This window comes from Pleurodeles waltl, chromosome 10 (assembly GCF_031143425.1).
Source record: "Pleurodeles waltl isolate 20211129_DDA chromosome 10, aPleWal1.hap1.20221129, whole genome shotgun sequence".
Taxonomy (NCBI): domain Eukaryota; kingdom Metazoa; phylum Chordata; class Amphibia; order Caudata; family Salamandridae; genus Pleurodeles; species Pleurodeles waltl.
In genome coordinates, this window is record NC_090449.1 from 1,057,834,611 (window position 1) to 1,057,858,415 (window position 23,805).

A 23,805-nucleotide genomic window follows, 5' to 3' on the forward strand; every position below is an offset into this window, starting at 1 on the left:
TGTTAAAAGAACTAAAGTTTTAGATTATTTAGCAAGACATAAAGCGAGCATTTGTCTACTCCAGGAAACTCACATAGATGATACAGTTTTATCATATATGAATACAAAATGGGTTGGTAATATTATTTCTTCTCCTGCAGTTAACAAAAAGAATGGTGTTGCTATCCTTTTTGCAAAAAAGTTAAACATACAAGTACTGAGCAAATGTTATGATATAGATGATCGTTATATCATAGTGAAAATTAAAATTGATACTACAAATTTTCATTTAATTAATGTTTATGGTACAACAAATAATGATACTAAGTTTTGGTCACCCTTTACCTCTGACGTGATTAAATTAGGTAATGTACCGCAACATATTGGTGGTGACTTTAACCTAGTATGTGACCCTTTATTAGAAAGATGTTCTCAAACCAAATCTTCCTAAAGTTTTTTTCACTTTTAAATCTTTTTTTAAATCAACCAAAGTAGTAGATATTTGGCATCTACATCACCCAACAGAGAAACAGTTTTCATTTTTCTCTAATCCTCATAATTCCTATTCTTGGATTGATTATTTATTCATTTCCTGTCATTTAATCCAGTCATTTTCTGATCCCATAATTCACAATATAGATATTTCTGACCATGCACTTATTTTAGGAGTTTTACAACTTAACTCTACTCAACAATCCCAGTCTCGCTGGTGTATGGATACGAATGTTGTCCTTAATGACAAAAATAAATCAAAACTTTTGTCAGCAGTACATTACTATTTTTCTTTTAATCCAGAAGGATCTACATCACTTGTGAATCATTGGGATGCATTCAATGCATATGTCGGAGGGGTCACTATATTGATTATGGTACATGATAAAACATTTAAAGCTAAACTAAAAGAATTAGATGAACAAATAGCAAAACATGAACATCTCTTTATTACATCTAATGATAAAACATGCAAAATACAATTACAGAAATTTGTATATAAATTCAAATCTGTGTTAGGCAAAAGAGCAGGCATGCACATTTCAAATAATAAGGCTACATTTTACTTCAAAGCTATTAGATCTGGGCAATTATAAAAGATCCAATTCAGATTAATGCAATTCATGGCTTAAATGGTAAACTTGCATTATATCATGAAGAAATATTTAATGCATTTTTGAAAAACTATTCAAATTTATATAATAATCCCCCAGTTACAGATATGCATAAAAATGATAATTTTGTTTAATTTAGTGGTTACCTAAAATTACCCAAGGACAAATTGGATGTACCAATTTTACTAGCAGAAATTAACGTAGCTATTAAAACTCTTAAACTGGGTAAATCATCAAGACCAGATGGAATACCTGCTAAATTTTATAAATAATTTTCTCCTCACCTAATACCTCACTTATTTAAGCTATTTACTCACTTTAGTATTTCAGGAGCAACGTTAGGATCCTTTTCTGAAGCCCTGATTAGAATTCTTCCAAAACTTACAAAGATCCCATTATTGTTTCGACTTACCCCCATACCATTAATTAACCAAGAATGTAAACTTTGTGCAAAAATTCTTCCAACCAGACTGGCTTCTGTGGTAGATTCTATTGTTTTCATTGATCAAACTGTTTTTATGAAACATAAATATTCTGTAAATAACAAAAGATTATTATTCCATGTAATTAAAGTTGTGTCATTTTTAGCTGTACCCTCTGGTGTCCTAGCATTAGATGCTGAAAAATTGCATGACAAAGTACATTGGCAGTATCTATTTCATACCATATCTGCATTTAATTTTGGCATATTCCTTTATTTGCATGATTTCAGCACTCTATTCTGGTCCATCCACCAGACTTTTCATTAAAGGCAGCCTCTCTAACCTCTCTAACAAATGTGTCCTTTTTAGAGGCACCCATCAAGTCTGTCCCTTATCATCTTTACCTTTTTCTCCTTGCTATTGAACCTTTACTCATTGCCATCAGAAATTGTACAGAAATAAAAGGTATTACTTTTAATAATGTTACTATAAAAACCTCAGCATATGCTAAATATGTCTTACTGTATATTAGTAAACATGATTCTTCCATTCCCCCTTTATTAAATCTAATTCACACTTACTCCCAAATTTCTGGTTACCCTTTAAACACTAATAAGACAGATTTTCTCCCCTTTAAGTGTGTATTGTGCCCCTGATATGCTCCATAATAATCAAATAATATGGCGAAAGGGAAAACAAAGTATCTTGGTATTCTATTTTCCAATACCATTAAAAAGTCCATTACATTGAAATGTGATTATATTCTTAATCATATCAAAGACAAATTTCATAAATGGTCCACTTTACACTTATCCTGGGGCAAAGTTGACTCTCTGACAATGGTTATTGCTCCAATCAACTCCCTCCCAAGTTTTATACAAATTTAGATAAATGCACATCTAAATTTATTTGGAATAATAAACTTCCATGTATAAGTTATAAAAAAATTAAACATTGCAAAATGTAATGGTGGTTTTGGTTTACCAGACTTCTTTCATTATCATAAAGCATTTATTTAAAAAGCAAGGCATTTTTTTTGGTTTACTAATACAGACTTTAATAGCATACCTACATGACTTCTCATTGAACAAAGTTTGATTTCACTGTTGCTGTTACCTGCATTACTGACTACGTCTTCTTTTAACTCTTTAATAAGGCAATCCTCAATACTAAAATCTATACAATGAATATTACAAGATTTAGACTACCTCTTCCAGGCACCTATTTCTAGCATCTTAAATATATCCTTATGGTGTAATCCTTGTTAAAAAGCAATCTTGGATAAATGCTGGTATGTTTTTACTTGAAAAAGATATTTATCATAACAATACTTTTTTAACTTTTGAAGATCTATTGCAAAAACAATTCTGTCCCATCAAATATCTTTAAATATGAACTTTTATGTAATTCCATCCTTGATTCATTGCCCAAGTTTCCTGAGAAGAACATATCTGATTTAAAGATTTACATTCAAACAATAGCTACTTCATCTCATGCCAATGTATTATAAAAAATTGAATCATTTTTAAAGAAAGAATATTAATTTTCTCTCCTCTTTTTGGAATAGTGAACTAGCTATTTTCAAGACATCTGAAAAAAAATATGGCTGAATAACGTTTCTGAATGTTTACCAGTGTCTCTATATCAAACTAATTCCTTCATATTATTTAATTATTTATGAACTGCTTTAAAACGTTTTAATGCAAAACTAGTAAATTCTCCTAATTGTTGGCACTGTAATTCATGTTCAGGCTTGTTAAAACATATGCTTTATGAATGTAATATTGTTTCTAAGTTTAGGCAAGAGGTTTGGGATGTTATTACAAAAATGTTTAATTTCTCAGATAAATTTTCGTATAACTTGCTGATTTGTAAATTGTTTTTACTGTTAACAAAACTGTCAGATTCGAATAACAAACTTTTTGATTTTTTACTTTCTAAAATCAATTACTCCCAATTGGAAAATGCTGCATTATTATCAATCCATACATGGTGGTCAGGAATACTTTTTTACCAGAAAAGGAGCCAATCTGACTATGTTGGGTGTTGTTCACAACATATCTCCTTATCAGTCATTTGGGAGACCGATTGATAATTATATAGCAATGTATTTATAAACAAGTACTACTCTATGCTATACAATATGTAAAGTCTTTATGAATATAGTAGTAGCTCTAGTATGTTAAACGTGCAAATATGATATTTATTGATTTCCCCTCTTTTATTTTCAATTGTAGCCATTATTATACTGCAATTTCATTGTTTATGTACAATTATTATATTAATGTTATATTGTAAAATTCAGTGTGCCTCTTTGCATGCTCTTTTTGTTTGGTCTGTGTCATAAAATTCAATAAAATATTTTGAACACTTAACAGTTGAGGACATTGTATTCATGGAAGCACTAGTACTAGCAGTAATTGTGCTAGTATTATTGGTAGTAGTATTAGACATAGTAGCATCTACTCAGGGTTCTTGTGAGATTTCATGTCTACAGGAAGTCAGGGAGTTTACAAAGAACACCGTCTTTGATCATATTACAGTAATGATCTGGCGTGTACTCAACTATTAATGGTTTTGAAAAATAGCACTACCAGTTTATGTGAAATCAGTAATAGTAATGGTAGTAGTGGAATCAGCAGCAATAGGATCTGCAGTAGCAGTAGTGTCAGCAGCAGAAGGAGTTGTAAATATAGTAGCAGAAGTGAAATTAATAATAGCAATATCATTAGTAGTAGTATATTCAGTAGCCGTAGTATTAGAAGTAACAGGGGACCTGGTAGTATTAGCAATAGTAGCCTTCATAGCAGTAGTATATTGATTAGTGTTAACATTAACAGTGCAATTGATATTAGTAGTTGAAGGAGTAGAAATAGTGAAAGAAGTAGTAGTAGCAGGAGTAGTAGTAGTGGCAGTAATGATGGTAGTAGTAGCAGTAGATGTGGTACTAAATAGCAGTCCTTGTAGTAGTACTAGATTTAGTAGTGCTACCACTAGTGGTAGCAGTAGTAACAGAATTAGTAGTAGTAATATTAGAAGTAGAAATAATAGTAGTTGTAATACTGGAAATACTAGCAGCAGTAGTAGTCAGAACAGAAGCTTTATAGTAAGTGTGGGACACTGGACAAGAAAATATTACACTTTCACTAGTACCTCAGGTTTCGGCCGCTAGGCAAGTGAGACAAAATAAAGTTCACAGAACAGCAGTTTACAAACGTTCCACTTGATTGGCATGGTTAAATAGGCAGTTCTTAATTTGTGCCAGTAATTGTAGGTGGACAAAAATGGAGATGGGCTCTTTTTCAGTGGAGAATACGGTCACTAGAAATTCATAACGAAATAACCACTATCAATGGTATTATTCTGAGAAAACAGATACACCTGGATTGTACCACACAGGTAGCACCTTGTTGATTAAGGACATCATTCGTCATATATCAGATGATGTGAACACACATGTGCGCCCAACACATTGTGATAAAACAAAGTGAGTGCAGAACACCAAAGTGCACTTATGTCCGTGTGTGTCTTGAAGAAGAATGTAGTTATATTTCTAAAAGCAACAGGTGGAATTCAGAACTCGAGACAGGCCCTCAGGAATGTAGACAACGGCACAGAGTATGTGCTTAGGCAATAAACCAAGGGCTTGATTTAAGGAAAGTGGCGCTGCACCCAGTGCAGTGCCATGTGTGCGCCGTATCTAAGATATGACGCACCATGGCGGTAGTTAGGGAAACTAGCGTCAAACTTTTTGACGCTAGTTCGGCGCTTCGAAGGACTGGAGTCAAAAATGTTGACGCTAATCCTGCAAAGCCCATTAAGGCACATTGAAAACAACAATGTGCCTCCTTTTAAAGCCTGCTTTGAATAGGCATTAAAAGTGCCAAAAAAATGACATTTTTTCCCCCCCCCTAATGGCGCAGGCATAATGTAGCACAAATGGTTACAAAGTGGCGCAATGCATGTTTTTATTAGTCCTGTTCCCTTGCTCTTCTAAGTGTGGATGTGTTTCGGCCCTTTTTAGGTCTCCTCAGGATGTGTGCTGCTATGGAAGCTCTGTAGGAAGATTTTTTAAATATCCTGTTAACATCGCAAGGGCAGATTGAAGGGCGCGACCAGGGGTGTAGCTTCAGGGGGTGTTTGGTGTGTTACACCCCCCTAAGAAATGTGTTTTCTGGTAAATACTTTAGTACAGCTGCTTTTAGTTGGGTCTGGTGATGTGTCTGTCGGATTTCAGCAGAAAGTTTTACATACACACTGACAAAAATGCACACACACACCCTTTGTTTTGAAAGCGTTAAAAAATGTTAGTTTATAAAATACTGTGTAGTTTTCCCTCACTTATCAATCTGCATCCCTCTCCCTTTCCACTGCCCCTTAATCCCCTCTCATTCGCCCTGCCACCATATAATGTATTTTTTACATTACATGCCAGCTTGATTGTTGGAAAATCTGAAGCTCACACCCTCGCCCCTATTCTTACTGGCCAAACTACACCCCTGGGTACAACAGATGTAGAGAATGCACCACTTATTCCCAAAATCCAAAACCTTTTTATTACACAATTCAATTGTATTCACTTTGTCGACCTTGGAAGGATGAAAAGCTAAGTGGGACCATCAAGATTCTGTGACTAGCTTTCACACAGGTTTGTACAGTGGATGCATCCGTACACTCAATTATCTATTCACCTCTACCCCCTCCAGCACGAAACATATTTAAAACGTCTGTAAAGTGACAATTACTGGTGCATTCACAGCCCCTTAAAAAGTAGATTATAGAAAATCACAGCCAACACCACAGCCAATATAAAAACCGTTTCTTCAACAACACAGTACTACTCTGCTTGCACAATAACTCAGTAATGCACATATTCACCTCCTCTAGCGTGGCTGGACTGCACAGTTTTGGAAAGTTTCTGCAGTAAATTGTTCCACTGTGTGTCTACATCTCTGAATTTATGTGATGAATATTGCCTCAACTATAGTACCTCCTCAGAACCCTGTGTTCCATTGCATAATCTATTTGTATTGTCTAACATAGTTGCTGTAATAAAGTACAAGTTTAAACTAATGGCTCACAGACTGGGGCCTCCTAGCAGTAAACATATAGAAGTCACTATTTCCCACTGCACCAACCTGGGAGGATCCAATTCTGTGGCTCTCTGGTTGCACACAAAGACCTCTACAGTGCATTACCTAATAGAGGTTTCACAATATACAGTAGTGCATTCTGCAAAGATTAACTTGAATTTATTTTTCACTTAAGCTCTTCCTTGTTTCATATGTGGCTACCTGAAAGTGAAAGACCACAAAAAGGTATAGAAACGTTTGTTTTTATAGCCACGCCTTTGACTCTGCTCTCACACTCACTCACACCGCACTCTTTGCACACAGCATCACAGTTCCCATAGTTTTTAGTGTAATTTGACCACTGATGCTAAGGGACATGTTGGGATCCACCAGCACCTAGAAGATCCAAGATCTGGTTGGATAAAGGGCAGGACAAGAAGACAACATTGTTAGAGATGATCTCCTCTCTTGGGAAAGTACGAATAGCACTTCCAGGTTAACTGCTACTCACTACTGATGTTTTTGTAGGTTTTCAGGAATGAGAAATCTAAAAACTCAGCAGAATCCCTCTGTAGGGAATTCAAGACTTGAGGAGCGGAAGAAAAGTGAAATGCATCCACATTACACTTGGGATGAGAACACCACATGGTTGTCGAAACCTTCCATTCAAATTACCTCCTGGTACAGACTTGGACAAGGGCTGAAACCAAGCATGGGGTCTGCAGTGACATTAAGGCTTTTGTCCTCTGTGGATAGTTTGTATGCCTGCTCCAGAAAGCGGGTGTTTTGAGAGTGCCCGGTGACTTCAGGAAAGCTGCTGACTTCGCTGAAGTTCTAGGACCATGAGCAAACTGGAATAAATAAACTTGCAAAAGTTGGTCCTATGTTGACTAGATTCCTACATTAGACAGCCCCACAAGCATTTTCCTTTGTGATCAGCGGCACTAGAGACACGTCCTGAAAATGTACATAAAAGGTAAAGGACCTGCGCCTTGCCCCCAATTTTAACATCTCAAACCAGAGAGCTATATTTCACCCCAGTTGTTGCTTACCGTCCAAGCCGGTGAGCCCACATCAAACCACTGTTCTTCTAAACCCATAGACTAGATGTCCAGGTATAAACATAGTTTCTGAACCTCCAGACAGTCTGCACTAGAGTTTCACACAAGATGCACTGGAGGCAAGGATGGATAGAGCTTCTAGAATGGTCCTTCAACCAATTTTGACAATCCTTCGCTAATGCAAGTGCCTACGTTATGTCCAACCATGATAGCTTGAAAGGTCCACCCAAGGGTTGCCTAGTTTAATTTAACTTTATGATAGATAATATGGCCCTCACAATTGCAAATCTTTTAACTCCCTTTCCATATTTTAGTTTTTTGTTGTTTTTGAAGGACAGCTTAGCTTTAAACATTATTGATAATATTTTCCTTTATTTTTGATTTTCCATTCTTCTAATGCAATACGCTTTGCACTTAATGTTTAATTGTTCTGCTGTTCCATTAGATTAACATGCAAAATTGTTAGCATTCAATTTTTCATTTTTCATTACTAATGGTTTTCCATTTTTTTCTGACTGTAATCTCTTTAATCTTCATTTTCCCTTAAACTTTGAATCCCTTTTTCATTTTTCTCCAATATTACTAATTTTCTTATAAGATTTTAGGGCCTCATTATGAGTTTGGTAGTCTGAGAACCGGCAAAACCACGGTGGAGGTGGCACCACAGCATGCCAGGCGGTCCCTACCGCCATATTATAGCGCTGGCGGTCTGACCACTAAGGGACTATCGCCAATGCCAGGATCATAGATCCCGATGGGTAGGCAGTGGTCAAAGTCATGCTCAGCATTGGTGGTGCTTAAAGCAGCACTGCCGTGCTGATCACAACTTCACTTCCCGACAGCCTTTCCATGGCGAGAGACTGGTGGAAAGTCAGTGCTGAAGACTGCACTGCCCATGATCCCCTGACAAGCACCCTCAGAATGCACACTGTCTGCTACGGCACCCTCTGTGCGATAACTTTGGCCTCAGTTCCATTTCGAAGGTTTCCACCGGTCAGCCCAGTGGAAACCTTTTGATGGAGCCCGGGAGGAGGGCACCAACCTCTAGGTTTTAGACTGCCAGACTCGTAATGATGCCCTTAGTTTTTTTTTCTAAACTTGATGTAGATATTGATTTTTATCTCTTGTTTTATTGTTGCTATGGTTAATGCATTAACCGCTGCACATACATGAACTTTCTTTAGGGCCTGTCATGTCACTAAGCCACAGAAGTACTTATTGAAACAGTGGCTCTCTTTTCCAGCCAGTTTGTTGCAGTACATAGGATTCGTAATTAATTGGAAAAATTAATAAGGGCTAAACCATCCAAGAATCAGCATTGCAAACTGAACCTATCTTTACATTTTCCTATTTAAAAGGATAAAATAAAGGAAATGGGTTCAATTGGTACCCAGCATCATATGAAGGAACAAATTAAGTGTTGCTTTAATGCACCCAATGTACTCCAGTTTCCCAGAATGCAGCACAGATGTCCCTGATCCCTCAGGTAATGTTTCTACTCTCTGATTAGGGTCCTTTAACAAAAGGGCATTTTAAGTCCTTTTTCTGCCAAGCAGGATTCTAATGTAGATCTGTTTTTTAAAGTTTTCTGACAGTCTCTAGAGGACTCTTCTTGACCGGAACTCAGTCTGAGTATATATATATATACAGTATATATATATATATAGATATATATATATTTAATATGCTTAACAAGGCTTATGTTTTTAAGGCAGGTCTTTGTTTTTGTGAGTTGAAGGCCTTGTGAGAGACTGGCACCTTGTCGCAGTTCTACCACCCACACACCTTTTGCCTGTTTGTTTAATGCAACTTGGACTGGAGTGCACTGGGATCCTGCTAACCAGGTTCCCAGTGCCAGTGTTCTTTCCCTAAAACATTGTAAAAATAATTGGACACACCTCTAGCTACCACTATAAGTCCCTAGTAAATGATACTTAGGTACCCGGGCATGGGGTACTAAGGGTAGGCCCCCAAGGGCAGCAGCACTGATTGTGGCACCCTCTCTGGCCCTGTATCCAGATGCACCCAGCACTGCCATAGCAGGCTGAGTCTCCTGGTGCAAACCTAAAACACAAACTCAACTTGGCACACTACCTGTGTACCCTGACCACCATACACTGCATTTACTGTAGGTAAGACACCCCTCTGGCAGGTCTTACAGCCCTAAGGCAAGGTGCTCCATACTATATGTGAGGGCATAGCTGCATGAGCAATATGCCCCCACTGTGTCCCTGCCAAACCTGAGAAATAGTGAGTGAGCAGAGCAGCCATTTTAATATATGTGCTGGACACTGGTCAACACAAGTTTCTCAGCTACATAATGGCTACTCTGAACCCTGGATTGTTTGGTATCAAACAACTCAGAATGATAAATCCAAACTGGTATCTGTACTTAATTTATTATAAAATGTACCCAGGGGTCCCCTTAGATGTACCCCCTGCAAAAGCAAACTAACCTGGCATGGTTGCTGACTGGTCCTAGCCAGCCTGCCACATCCAGATAGCCGATATACAAACCTTGAGGGAGAGCCCTGTCTCTCTGGTTTGTAGAACAATGCCCTTCCTGGGTGGAGGAGCTAACACCCCCTCCCTCAGGAATGTGCACTGCCCTGGCAGTGAGCTTTGAAGGGCTACTGCCCATGAAACTCGACCCCCAGGCCTGCTGCTAGCATCAGATGGCCTCCCCCTTTGCAAACCCCCACTTTTGGACGGAGCAAAGGTGGGAAACCACAAAAAGGGTAGGAAGAGTGGCCTCACCTAGCATGCACCAGCCCTAATGTATTGCCTGAGAAGTGGACTCTCAAATTCATTTTCCTCCATCTTGGAATGGAGGAACATAGCCAATCAGGTTTAGGGAAGTGACCCTTCCTACAGGAAGTGGTAACTAAAGTGGGTGGAGCCACCCATAGGTAAGTGTGCCATTGGAAACTACCAGGTTTCCCCTAAAATGCCCACTAAATTCAGTATTTAGTGGGCTCCCCTAGAGAAAGAAATTAGATTTGAAAAGACAAAGAATACCAGCACCAAGGAAGATCCAAAGCAAGAGAAATGTGGACCTGCTGCACAAGAAAAGGCGCCAAACCCTGCCTGCTGCACCCAGGACCCGAAAATCGCTGCTGCTGAGGAGCTGGAAACTGGACTGACCCAAAGAAACACAGGGGACCTCCAGGCTTCAAGAATCACCCCAGATTTCCCTTCTGAGTGGAGGCACCGCTCAACAACCAAGCATGAACCAACAAGCCAGTGAGGGTCACTTCACTCACCAGCCGATATCTCTGCAACTGGACGTTGCAGCTGGACCTGACAACACACCAACAACAGCCCAGAAGTGACCTATAAGTGTGCCAAGTTTGGTGGCACTGCACCCTCCAGTGGCTGAGTTACACCAATACGCTGGGTACTGGTTAGCTGACAGACAACAAGAAAACCAGCTCTCTCAGAGCTGAAAAGGATCAGGAGGAAGCCCCAGTCTAGGGACTTCAGGAACACCCTGGATCTCCCACCAGAGTGCTCCCGTTGTCCTGTAAGCAGCCCTCAAATGGACTCCCCTCCCGCTCCAAAGGACTCCATTGTGCACAGCTCCTGGATCTCCAACTCGCCCTACATCCGGCCGCCCTGTGCCCTGCAACGAGGAACCAGCTTTGCTCCACTGGTCCCCAAACCCTTGCGACCTCGACAGCCCAAGGGGACCCCAAGGCACCACCTTTAAGTTTTCAAACCATTTCCTTTTCCAGGTGGCCCCTCCAAGTGGCCTTGTGCCAAGAGATTTTCCAGCCCTGCTCCCGCCGGAACCGGGAGCCGCCAGAGGCTCTGCAGCTGGCACTAGGTGCCCACCAACTGCTGCGACCATCCTGCAAAAGAAGAGACTGGTAACTCAACTGTGTGATTTTTAAAGCATTTTTTTTTTAAAGTGACTGCCTATTGATTCCTATGGTGTGTAATTAGGCACAGAAACACTAACTTTATTAAAACTTTGAAAAGTCATATCTCAAAAACTACTTAACGCATCTTAAAGATCTTGGCCTTAAAATGTATATAAATGTCTAAAGTATTTTTTATAAATTCTGGTCTCGAATTATTCATTGAGTGTGTGTGATGCATGATTGGACTTAAAAATTGGAACATTAGGTGGTCTAATTTTTACCTCTGGAAACCAACGTGTGGTTGCCTGGACCCCCTGCACAGTGTGCCTGACAGCCATTGGTGAGTTTCTGGATTGCAGGTGCCTTTGAGGGCTACCTGGTTCCTCCCCTGCCTGGAATGGGCTAGAGCAGTAACATGGAAATGAAGGGACTTTCTGATTCCTTTTCACAAAATGTCCACAATGTTGAGGTGTCACAACACGAAAACATATGGCATGGAAAATTGCTATTACATCAGAAAGTGAATTGTGTTGAAGGGCCATGGTGTCACACAATTCAGGACTTTAAAGACCATGTGATATCAAAGAGCCCTTGACATCATGAGGGCACTTAAAGTCAAGAGTGTGTGCTCATTCATAACGACAAGTGGGCATGAGGACCCTGGATGTCCAAAGGGCATGTGCACCTATTACTTCCATGGGGTCAAGATGTCAAGTGTCAGCACAAAACACATGACCTCATGACGGTACATAACTTCAAGAAAGCCCTGAAGTTGGCTAGCCCATCCATGATATCTGTTCGATGCATGCCTCTATGATACAGACATAAAGATTTGGATGATTCAAGTAGGCCATTGCATCAAGCCCTTCATGAGGTCATGGAGTCTGCCATTCCTAAAGAGTGATTTCAAGAGACCTGTTGAATCCTGAGACCCTGGGAGAGTGTTCTCAGTTTCTAATGGAGACCAATTGTCTTCTATCTCAGGTCTAAAGCAAATGTGAATCTTCTTTAGCATGTACAGTGAATGGGAAAGTGAGACATTGGAGCCCCAGGTCTCAAAGGCAGTGATCTGGTGGATCAGTCCACTTCATCCATTGGCTGTCGTGCACTCTGGGTAAGTGCATTCCACCTGATCACTTCTGTTCAGCGACCAGAAAAAATGTCCTTCAGTGCCTGCTGGGAGGCTGCTGGGATTATTTTTGCATATTGCTTATGTCTGCAACAAATAAACACTGCAAGCTTACCAAGAGCCAACCTATTGGCCATGCCAGCGCTTGTAGTTCTGACATTGATGAGCAGTCCACAAGGAAAAGACTCCTAATCCCTAAAGTATCCCTAAACCCATGAACACTTTCCTTTATTTAGCATAAAAAAAGGTGCAGATAATTCTCAGAACCTAACTTGAGACAGGCGCTCACCTAAGGAATGTAGACAAAGGAATGGAGTATGTGCTTAAGCAATAAACCAAGTAGTCCAATGTCAGACTGTGCCATACTTGCTGTATACTCTGCCTTTCCTTGCAGCATAATTTAGGAATCCAGAACCACAATTTGATTCTCCTCTGCCACATAATTCCTGTGCTCCTTGTCATAATGCTATATTGCTAATGAAAGGGAAGGCATTATTCAGTGGAATACAGTCTTCCAATGAAATAAGATGACAATTAAATTAAATACCACAGTTGCAGAAGAAGAATTATCTGCAGAAAGAAAATATAGCCAGCCGATTTCACAACGTTACATGAACTGACACATATCAGTGCAGCTGGACCTGGCCCGACCCTCTCCTGTGGTGCCAGAATGATCACTACACCAAAGCAGTAAGATCAAGCCTGGGTCATCCTACGTAACTGCGTGTTTTGGAGGAAGTAGGTCTCTACCAGAACACCATGCAGCCCCAGGGATCATAATGTTTACCACTGCTGCACTAAAAACCGATGGCACCTCAGGTCACCATTGCTGTACCATGACGCCACGTATCATCAAGTTTACCATTGCTGTGCCATGACGCCATGGATCATCAAGTTTACTATTGCTGTACCATGATGCCGTGGATCATCAAGTTTACCATTGCAATACCATGACACCACGTATCATCAAGTTTACCATTGCTGTACCATGACGCCATGGATCATCAAGTTTACTATTGCTGTACCATGATGCCATGGATCATCAAGTTTACCATTGCTGTACCATGACACCGTGGATGATCAACTTTATCATTGCTGTACCATGACGCCACAGATCATCAAGTTTACCACTGCTGTACCATGACGCTGCGGATCATCAATTTTACAACGGCTATACCATGACGCTGTGGATCATCAACTTTACTATTGCTGAATCATGACGCCGTGGATCATCAAGTGTATCATTGCTGTACCATGATGCCACGGATCATCAAGTTTACTATTGCTGTACCATGACACCATGGATCATCACGTTTACCATTGCTTTACCATGATGCTACGTATCATCAAACTTACCATTGCTGTACCATGACGCCACAGATCATCAGGTTTACCAATGCTCTACCATGACACCACAGATCATTAAGTTTACCATTGCTGTAGCATGACGCCGTGGATTATCAAGTTTATCATTGCTGTACCATGACGCCACAGATCATCAAGTTTACCATTGTTGTACCATGACGCCACAGATCCTCAAGTTTACTTTTGCAGTACCATGACGCCATGGATCATCAAGTTTACTATTACAGTACCATGACGTCGTGGATCATCAAGTTTACCATTGCTGTACCATGACACCACAGATCATTAAGTTTACCATTGCTGTACCATGACACCATGGATAATGAAGTTTACCATTGCTGCACCATGACACCACAGATCATCAAGTTTACCATTGCTGTACCATGATGCCACAGATCGTCAAGTTTACTTTTGCTGTACCATGATGCCATAGATCATCAAGTTTACCATTGCTGTACCATGACGCCACAGATCATCGCCACAGATCATCATGTTTTGCCAATTCTGTACCATGACGCCACCGATCATCAAGTTTACTATTACAGTATCATGACGTCGTGGATCATCAAGTTTACCATTGCTGTACCATGACACCACGGATCATCAAGTTTACTATTGCTGTCCCATGATGCCACAGATAACCAGGTTTACCATTGCTTTACCATGATGTCACGTATCGTCAAACTTACCATTGCTGGACCATGACACCATGGATCATCGGGTTTACCATTGCTGTACCGTGACATCACAGATCATCGTGTTTACTACTGCTGTCCCATGACGCAATGGTTCAGCAAGTTTACCATTGCTGTACCATGACACCGTGGATCATCAAGTTTATCATTGCTGTACCATTACGCCACGGATAATCAAGTTTACCATTGTTGTACCATGAGGCCACAGATCATCAAGTTTGCCATGGCTGTACCATGACTCCACAGATCATCAAGTTTACTATTGCTGTACCATGACGCCATGGATCATCAAGTTTACCATTGCTGTACCATGACGCCACAGATCATCGCCACAGACCATCATGTTTTGCCAATTCTGTACCCACTGATCATCAAGTTTACTATTAGAGTACCATGATGTCATGGATCATCAAGTTTACCATTGCTGTACCATGACACCATGGATCATTAAGTTTACCATTGCTGTACCATGACACCATGGATAATCAAGTTTACCATTGCTGCACCACAGATCATCAAGTTTACCATTGCTGTACCATGATGCCACAGATCGTCAAGTTTACTTTTGCTGTACCATGATGCCATGGATCATCAAGTTTACCATTGCTGTACCATGACGCCACAGATCATCGCCACAGATCATCATGTTTTGCCAATTCTGTACCATGACGCCACCGATCATCAAGTTTACTATTACAGTACCATGACGTTGTGGATCATCAAGTTTACCATTGCTGTACCATGACACCACGGATCATCAAGTTTACTATTGCTGTCCCATGACGCCACAGATAACCATGTTTACCATTGCTTTACCATGATGTCACGTATCGTCAAACTTACCATTGCTGTACCATGACACCATGGATCATCAGATTTACCATTGCTGTACCATGACATCATAGATCATCAAGTTTACTACTGCTGTACCATGACGCCATGGTTCAGCAAGTTTACCATTGCTGTACCATGACAACGTGGATCATCAAGTTTATCATTGCTGTACCATGACGCCACGGATAATCAATTTTACCATTGTTGTACCATGATGCCACAGATCATCAAGTTTGCCATTGCTGTACCATGACTCCACAGATCATCAAGTTTACTATCGCTGTACCATGATTCCATGGATCATCAAGTTTACCATTGTTGTACCATGACGCCACAGATCATCAAGTTTGCCATTGCTGTACCATGACACCACAGATCATCAAGTTTACCATTGGTGTACCATGACGCCACAGATCATCGCCACAGATCATTATGTTTTGACATTTCTGTACCATGACGCCACAGATCATCAAGTTTACCAATGCTGTACTAGCACCTCAACAATCATCAAGTTTACCTTTGCTATAAAAGGACCATATGGAACAACCACTTTACCACTTCTGAATCGAGAACCCAATGTGACCCATGAATTTTAAGGTCTTTGCTAGGACCCTTTGTTCATCAAATTCACTGCTGCTGCACGAGAACCCCATGAATTATTAAGTTTACCATTGCCGTACTGGGACCCCATCTGTGATAGATCCACATGCATCATCCAGTTCATCACTGCTGCGCTAGAACACCTTTGAACACCAAGTTTATCACTGTTGTTCTACAACTCCATGGGATGTCATGGGCCATCTCGTTTACCATTGCTGTGCTAGGACCCCTTGGATCATCAGTTTTAACATTATTGAACTTAGACCATATTGTAATCCACATCACATCATGTTTACAATTACTGTGTTCTACAACTCCATGGATCCCCAAGGGTACCACTCCCCCCCATGAGACAGAACCATTGCTATAGTATAACTCAGCGTATATTTAATACCACCTTCTTATCCATTGCTGCACTAGGATCAATTTAATCATCATGAACTTCCAGAATTGATTGTGTTCATGTGTTATAAATGATACACATCTGACACGTGTCACTCATGGCATGACTATGGACACTCTGCACTCATGACACAGACCTCACACATAAAAAGCAGGGGGTAGCTGGGTAAGTAACAGTGGAGTAGTTTGAAATTCAGATTTCCCAACAATCATGCTGGCATATATTGTTAAAATGCATTATATGACAAGCAGGGCGCACAAGAGGGGCTTACGGGCAACAGAAAGGGAGAGGATGGCAGACTGGTAGGGGTACTAAGTGAGAGAATGCACAATATTTTGTAAAATAAGGAACATTTTGAGGCTTTCCAAACAGAGAGTGTTTCTGTGTTTTTGTCTTTGTGTATAAAATCCCTGGTGAAATCTGCCAAGCACCTCACCATAACCGACTGAAAGCACCTGCACCCAACTATTTATCACAAAATACTTTTATTAAGAGGGTATTACACAGCAAACACCCCTCCTGAAGCTATGCCCCTGATAAAAAAGATATGTATGTCTTATCTTTTTACGTGCGAGGTTAACCGTAAATACTGTTGAGTCGCCGCAGTTGCAAGATTATTTTAAGTAAAATTAAACTTGCAGTTTGTGAATGCCAACAAAATAGTAAACTCACATAAAAGTGTATGTTTACCTTTGTGAATCTTGCCCTGAGAATGTTGCAAGAATATTGATTTGTGATGATTGTCATACGGATGGATTGTTAAAGCCCTGAAGAAGGTCATTGACAGCGGCGAGGCAGGAGTGAAACACGTGTCGGCTGCATATCAATTATAATGTTTGCAATATTGATTGTTTGTAAATACTGAGAATGAATCTAGAATCACAACCACTATGACAAAATAAAGGAACATGTCATGCATAATCATAAAAGGAGGGCTGAACACATTTAGTTCACACAGAGTACTTTTCACTGATTCCCGAAGCAGTGCCGTTTGGATCATTTACCGCTAAGAGGGCCAAACCCAAAGGAACAGAAGCAGGACCTGGCACACAGGAGCTAGATGGGCAGTTCTTACCTACATGCCAAATAATGGCCCTGCATATTTGAGAACAAAATCTCTGGCTGCAAAAAGCTGCACGTTACCAAATGGATTACTGGACCAACTGCTATTCTTATCTTCTGGGCACACATACAGTTCTCCTTCTAGGCTGCATGTGTACTGCATAAATACCTTTAATAAATACATAAAAGGCAAGTGTGAGAAACATAGTGCAGAAAAGTGTTGAACTGACCAATATTGCTCGTAGAGTACAACTTTGAGATGAAAAGCATTAACAATTCTCCTATTGTTTTGTTCCTTTCTACTGTACAGGCTTAAAACCCCTCAAAGTGCTTAGAAGCATTCAGAAGTTTGCACTATACAACAGACTCAAATCAATAAAAAAGTGTGTTTCTCCAGTGATTAGAACAGTGGTGCTGGTCCTTTTGAACCTGTCTGACCAAATATGAAATAACTTAATTTGTGTTTCATTCACTGAGGCTCAAGGGTTAAGATGAAGCATTACCCACATTACTAGTGGCATGTCAAATGTCCTTTTGTGAGAGGTGTAAAAGGGTTACATTGACAGTTTTGTTACAAGCCGGAAATGAGGGTCTGCTCGCCCTGTTTCTCCTCACTGCACCTCTGCATTCATGAAGGACACAATTCATTCTTTATACTCATTCCTGTTTGGGAGGCATGTTGAGGTACTTTGTGTGAGCCACAAAGCTTTTCCACAAAAAAAGATATAATCTGACTGATAGTGTCACTGCCACTGATGAAGCTCTTACTGGACCAGCACTGACTTACCTTCAGGCAACTTACTTAACCCATGATTACGTGTTGTAAGACATGGGGTGGGGTAACTACCACACCCAGAAAAAACTTCTACCACTGAATGTGGTACTTATCTGGAGTGGTAAATACTTCCTAATCTGAATTTTGAACTTGGAAATGAAGCAAAGCCTGCAGAGCCTGTATTTAACTCACCAAATTCCCCAGGCTTTGCCTTTTTTCCATGCCCTTTACTCCCCTCGATAGGTTACCATGTTTAACCCAACCATGTCTTAGCTCCCAGCAAATCATAGACAGATGTATCTGAGGAATTTCTAATATGCCCTGAAACAAGGTGACCAGATTTTGGCAAATTCCAGGACAGTCCACAAATATCAACTAGGACCACAATTTTGCATCAACAAAGGGCGCGAATTACTTATGGACATCGCTAACTTACTTAGAAAACACTGTGCCAAAATAAGGGTAATTAAATGCAACTTTAACTCTTTGTGTCAACTGTGTTGATTAAATTGCTTTTGGGAAGAGCTGCTCAGTGATGTTTAACTGGAAGCCAGGCAGACTTGTCCCTCTCTGTCTTTAATCCAAAACAAGGACACCTGCTAGATTCATTGAAATCTGCCGGGACAGATGATGAAAAACCAGAACTTTTCACACAAATCCGGGATGCTTGGCCTCCCTATCGTGAACCGTTCCTTCTCAGCCCTTCCTTTTCTTGTTCAAGTAGGTTTACTCTCTACACCAGTGGTTCCCAACCTGTGGTCCAGGGACCTCTGGAGGTCTGCGAAGCCTCCTCAAGGGATCCGTGACTGCACAGAAAATTAAATAATATTAACAGATTAGGTCCCCGTCTTTCAGTAATGACTCAGTGGGGGCCCTCAGCTTCAAATTCTGATTCAGTGGTGGTCCCTGGGTTCCAGTAATGATAAAGTGGGGGTCCACAGAAGTCAAAAGGTTGGGAATCACTGCTCTACACCCCTAGCAAAAATCGCATACAGCATAAAGATTTTCCTAGCCACTAACTGTGGACCACAAAAATCAATTATTGTCTAAGCTTCACGTGGTGTGAACGTCATGTTAATAATGGTGTTGCAGACTCGAAAAATCAGTTGAGCAATGTATATATAGATTTGTAGAGTTTAAAAAAACAAAGAAAACATGAATTAATTAATGAGTGCACTTATAACACCTGCACTGCTAGCTGCTGGTCTCTTGGTGGGGGTCTTACTAAGTTGCCTAGAACAGACAGGACTTTATTGCTTTTCTGAAGGTGGATAAGTTACAAAGAGACCTGAGTTTTTGAGGTAATAAATACCAGCACAGGGGACCCAAATAGAGAATGCCCACCTCTTTTTGGATTAGAGCTTATAACAGGGTGTTTGGGGGAAGGGATTTAAAAAGCAGTGTTTAAAATGCCTCCTTGGGTTACAGGTGGTGGACTATATTTGAGCTAAAAATGGAGGTGGAATTTAATGGATGCATTAAAATATCAGGGCCCCACTTTTAAACTGAATGCAGTTCCTTCTTGGAAGGCAGTGAAAGAATATCCTAGGTTGTGACACATGGTCTACGGGGGTAAGCCTGCATATAGGCATTACAGTAGTCTAAACTAAAATTAATCACAACCCCCACCACTAGTGCTCTGTCCTTGGTGGGTAGAAGAGGTAAGATGGGTTTCAGTGGTGAGATGGTGGAAGCAGTAATTAAAGACCAACCCTACCTACATCTACAAAAAGTGTGTTTACCTAACAAAAACTGTGCGGCGGGCTCATTTTTGGCAGGACAATTCACTCACAAAAAAACTTTTGCTTGAAAATTCTTTTTTAGCAAAGACCTTGTTTTTGTAGGAAACTTATGTAAGGAAAAGGAGACTACAAAGTTTGCCAGCTACTCAGAGTAGGAAATTTAGCAAGTCAGGCCAACATCAAGTATGTAGGCTGTAAGCATGTTCTACATATTGTACTCTAAGCAGTAGAAAAAACACTGTGTACTCATGGTTTGTAACTTAGGCCCTGATTTAGATTTTGGAGGAGGGGTTACTCTGTCACAAACGTGATGGATATCCTATCCGCCGTGGTACGATTCCATTATATCCTATGGAAATTGTGATACAACGGACAGAATAACCGTCACGGTTGTGACAGAGTAACCCGTCTGCCAAGATTGAAATCAGGCCATTAGTTTACAACACTGGATGTTCTCAGGTTATTGCTGCATATGTGATCTGCAGAATTCATAAAAAATGAAGAATAAACACTATTGTAAATGTGTGATCATTCAATATGCCCTCCCCACACGTCTGCACATCTAGCTCATACACGAATAGTACAGTGTAAACTGGTTCAGAAAGTTTCGAAAAGGTCATCACTGCCACAGATTTCACAGGGTGTGCCCCTGATTATCGAACTAACAGTATCGCTGGGACAGAATATCAAGGACAGAATATGGAACATAAAATATCGACAGGTTAGTAAATATAGATTTTCTATACTGAACTCCATATGTATGTGTATACGCAGTACATATATCTTCAAATTATGTAGATGTGGAATTAGGAACAGTAAATCTATAGTTTCCTATGTGCACCTGCCTTTCGATATTTTGTTCCTCGATCTAATGTCCTAAATATTAGTATTCGCTGATGTTGTTGGTGTCAATATTCATTATTAGAATCTCCGTTAAGAAACAAGACTTAGAGGAAAAATATGTGTTGATGGAGACAAAGGTAATCCAAACGCAAAATATAAACTTATCACAATACTTTGTGCATGATTAATGAACTCATGATTAAAATAATTCTAGGTGACACATATTTGTGACGACTCAGCCAAATATTTGTGAATGACAAGATTGCATCGACATAAACTACACATAGCAGGCAGGATTAACAAAACAAGGTTGTCAAATGTCAGAAATCTATTTTACTCTACATATGATTTCTGGCTTTGTAAGGGAATTCGGACAGATTACTAGGAGTAATCCTGGAAACCAACAAAAGTAAAGTTCCAGGTATATATGTACTGTGCAGAAAAAAATACTAGTGAACTTTCCAGTAAGTGAATAATCTGTCAAATTAAATCAGGCAAAAATGAGATAATTACCTTTTTATTCTTCAGGAGGAAATGTACTTTTCATTTAAACAAACCCCACCCCCTAAACGTCCAAGAGCAAAGGAAGTGTTCCACTCTTTTCCCAGGCCTGTAGAGGCACCTACTCCTTCTTTTACTAGGAATAATTTGTAGGTCTTCCTAGGGAAGAGAAAAACTAGTGAAATGTTTGTAAACCAACACCCACAAACTTATAGGTGTGTCTATGTTGACAGTGTGTTGAAGCTTCTCTGCCCATCTGAAATTAGCACTCTCCCTCCACTGCATCAAATAACAGGTGAAAGAAAGGAATGTCTGAAGAGGGCAGGACAGGCTTTTTGTTGCACTGGGCATTTCCCCAGTGGGCTGGAGCCCTTGGTGGCTGGTTTGAAATGCCCAGGGTCAATCCGGGTGCCTTTGTTACTTTCTCCAGCTCTCCAAGCTTACTTACAGCAGGCATGGGGAGGCTTCAAGATAGAGAGAAAGAGAGGGAGGTTGGTGGAAAGTAGAGAGAACGTGATCAGAGAGGGAGAAGAGGGAGTGAGAGAAAGGCAGAGAGAGAGATGGAAAAAAAGAGAGCGAGTGAATGAATTGAAAGAGAAATATTTCAAAGAGGAGACAAAAGAAGAGGGTTGGTTTAAGCACAGGGCAGCTTTTGATCTCACTCACTGGTGATCTCTAGGCTACATTGCAGCCCATTGCTTTTTGCCCATCGTGCCACTCTCAAGATGGGACAGCCATCAGCGAATAAGTCTGCATCCTCCACCAAGAAGAACAGTCCATCCCAAACCGCTAGACCTGGGCCCTGATAACGCGTCCAGCCCTTATAAATTACCTGTACCTGGACACGTTGGAGGTCGGTAAATCTTTTAACCGAGTCGGGCTCTCCTCATCCTCAATAGTCGAGTCACTCAGATCAATAATCAATAACTGTTGTAATCGGTAATCAGTACTCAATTAATAGATCAATACAACACATCAGAAATCAATAACAGTTGGTATTTCGGCGCACCATGACCTTTCAGTCATGAATAACCACACCAGTTTATTAAAAGTTAGTGAATTTATTTCCCTATATTAACAAAGCTAGCACGATATATATATGTCTCAAAACCAATTGATATACGTATATGAACATTACTAGCTGTCCATAACGGCGGAAGAAACGCAATCTACGCAAAATCTGAATGATGATACACTCTGTTATAGCAATGCAAATCACCAATGTGACTAACTGTATTTGACTAATTGCATACATTCGGTCAGCATAACAAGATTTCAATTCTTCATGATACATTGAATGAATACCTCGACTAACCTCTAATTAGCATTGGCATGTGGGACTTCATGCAAAACGAATTTAGTCAACACAAATTTGGAAAACTTCTAGCTAGGACTCTATCAAAATTAGCAGTTGGTACCTAAAAGGAAAAACACAATGCATAATACATTTATCCTTTCATATTTACCAAATACAATCAGCATTCAAGAAAAGTCTTCGTCCTTCAGATACTGGTTGATCAGCATGGGGCAAATTTCAAAGGGGCAACGTTAAGGGCAAGCTTCCTTGCAGCGGCAAGGAGAATGGGGCAAAGTTACTGCATGGGCAAGACGGGGGCAAATCAAAGTTAAAGTCTCTAGGGTGAGAATTCTTAAAGTCTCTTTCTCTCAGATAGAGAAAAGGGCATCAGGGTGTCGTCCAAAATGGAGTCTGGCATCAGGCTTCAAACTGGCATCGAGGAAAATGGCTGACTTCTCTTTGTCCGGTGGGTTTAAGTAAGAAACATTCCAAATTCTGCAGGGTCTTCCATTGGAGGGTTCATAGGTTGGCTTCAAATTGTCCAATCAAAAATTGTCTTTTACTAGCGCCCATTTATGCATACACTGTCCTTGGGGCCTTGGAACACAAATTGTATCATGGTTTGCCAATTATTTTACTATCTGTACCTTCATTGTCCGCACCTGCAGAGACTGACCTTGTATCAAAGGGGATGTAACCGGCCTAGCACGAAACCTTGGAGATAAGTGTACCAGCCAGTTTCTACGTGAAAATTACAACTTCAAGCAAGAATATATGTTTCATTAGTTCAAGAAAAAAAAATCACGCAGTTAGAATTTGAAACCAAGCAACTAGGCCAAAGCCTGTACTAAATTTAAGCTAAGCAAAACAGTTTTCAAACAAGAAATCATGGCATACATTTGCGATTATGACGGATTACTACAATTTTAATACTTCGTGATTAATAAAGCTTGTTTATAATGATGGCGAACTACCCCGAGGGCACAATTTCCCTCGTACATTATTTCTTTATTAAAATCACACTTCATTATATGTATTGATTACATGGTATACATG